Here is a 2,264-nt window from a genome sequence, read left to right on the forward strand (position 1 = left end):
TTGATGATCCCGATAGTTGTACCAGGAGGAGCGTCCTCTGACACAGGACTAGTGAATGACATAACACTGATGACAGGAGAGTTATCATTGACATCAGTTACTTCAATAATCACTTTACTGGAATCTGTCAAACCCCCTTGATCTTTTGCATGAATCTGAAGCTCAAACTTTTTATCTTTTTCAAAATCCACAGACCCTGATGTTGAAACGACTCCTGTTTTTTCATCAATTGCAAATAAATTAGGAAGTGCACGGTTCAGATCTGAGAAATAATATGTTACAATGCTATTTGAACCGAAATCTGCATCAGTTGCATTAACAGTGGTAACATATGAGTCTTTAGGAGAATTCTCTGTGACTGTAGCTTTATAAACAGATTGATTAAACACCGGGGCATTATCATTAGCATCAAGAACAGTAACGTCAATTTTTACCGTACCAGACCTCTGAGGAGTTCCTCCGTCCACAGCTATCAGCTTTAAAGACAGATACGGGTTTGTCTCTCGATCTAACGGTTTCTGGAGAACGATTTCTGCGTATTTCTTACCATCTGCATTTGAATGTTGTTTTAAAACAAAATAATCATTCTCGGTCAGAATATATTCCTTCAGTCCGTTCACGCCCACATCTAAATCTTCTGCAGTCGCAAGTGGAAATCGAGCTGCTGTTGTAGCTATTTCGCTTATTTCAAGATGAATATTGATTTTATTAAACGTCGGAGAATTGTCATTTATGTCTGTGATCTCGACTGTAATCTGATGTAGCTCCATAGGATTTTCTAAAATCATCTCAAAGCTGAAACTACACGGTGTTGTTTCGCCGCAAAGCTGCTCTCGGTCGATTCTCTCCTTCACCACTAAAATCCCTTTGTCTGTCTTCAGCTCGGTGTACTGAATGTTTTCTCCGCTCACAATACGGGCCCGACCAGAACGGAGCCTTTTCAGATCCAAGCCCAGGTCCTGCGCTACATTACCAATCAGAGAGCCTTTCTTCATCTCCTCTGGGATTGAATATCTGATGTGTCCTGAGACAAGGCAACAGAAAAAACAATGGAAAACAAGAAGCAGCAAAATTTGTCCGCAGCCAAAACGCCATTTTGCCCATTCGGAGATAGCTCGGAGTCCACACGACATCATGAAATCAATATTGCTTCCACAGAAAACTGAACGTGGTTCTAAAAAAAAAAAAAAAGAAGAGTGATCACCTAACCTGGAATCAGCGACTGTGTTGTCTTTTTTCCACAAAATTTCTGCTAAGATACGTCTGTTTCCTTCATGTGCACTGATGAAGCAAAACTGTCTCTCTTTCACTGACAAACCACTACATAAAGGGTGGTGAATGGGTGGTAATGTGTTTGAATTTCTTTGTGTTAACCAACAGCGTCCCTTAGAGTCCAGATATGGAAATATAAATGCAACTTTGCTTTGAGGAAATAGGAAATTATTCAGTACAATTTAAAAAATATACACAAAAAGTAAAGTATTTTTCAAAATCTTTATAAAAACGTTCGGAAGAAAAGAAAAAGATTAAAAACAGGGCACAGTTTTTCACAAACTCAACCCCGTTTTATATTTTTTCAAACAATATTGTTTTCAAGTTACCAGAAGGTAAATGATCTCGTATTCTTCAACAAGAAAAGAAGAAGTATAAACCTAAATGAATAACATTTGCACTGCTTGTTGCTGAAATAAGAATCTAAACCGAAAAGTCATAATAAATGACACACAAAAGTCAAACACGAAGATACTCATATAAAATGAATAAATTATATATATATATATATATATATATATATATATATATATATATATATATATATATATATATAACACGCTATTGACGAAGAACTAAGTTGCTGCAGTTAGTTGTTGGATTTTATATTTTATTTTAACTAAACCAATACTTCTAGGTAACGTCAGCAAAAGACCATTATTGGGAAAAAATATATATTTGTGGCATTTAAAGAATATCTAGACAATATTTTCAGAAAAAAAATCCATATGGTTTAATGCCCAATATACTGAAAATGACGCCACCGCAAAGTGAGTCCCAGAGTCCAACAGATCCTATAGAAATATATTTGAAAGATGAAATACAAAACACATTAAAAACTTTATCCAAATTCTCATTAGTAGCACAAAAATATAGTGTTCTACTCAAGAGGTCATCAATTTACTTATGTAGTAAGAATACATAATAAAGTATAGGTTACCTTTAATGAACAAGTAATAAAAAAGGTCCTGGACAGCGCAACCCCCCCCCCC

The 2,264-nt window shown here is 35.7% G+C and overlaps 2 protein-coding genes across 22 annotated transcripts in view; one reads left to right on the forward strand and one right to left on the reverse strand.

Annotated features, from left to right (window-relative positions):
- LOC108243066 (protocadherin gamma-A11) overlaps positions 1-2,264 on the forward strand; it is a 234,173-nt gene that overhangs the window by 90,300 nt on the left and 141,609 nt on the right. The gene's annotated exons all lie outside the window — the stretch shown is intronic.
- LOC108229433 (protocadherin beta-16-like) overlaps positions 1-2,264 on the reverse strand; it is a 5,892-nt gene that overhangs the window by 598 nt on the left and 3,030 nt on the right. The window lies entirely within an intron of this gene.

The sequence above is a fragment of the Kryptolebias marmoratus genome, linkage group LG9, assembly GCF_001649575.2.
Source record: "Kryptolebias marmoratus isolate JLee-2015 linkage group LG9, ASM164957v2, whole genome shotgun sequence".
NCBI classification, from domain to species: Eukaryota; Metazoa; Chordata; class Actinopteri; order Cyprinodontiformes; family Rivulidae; genus Kryptolebias; species Kryptolebias marmoratus.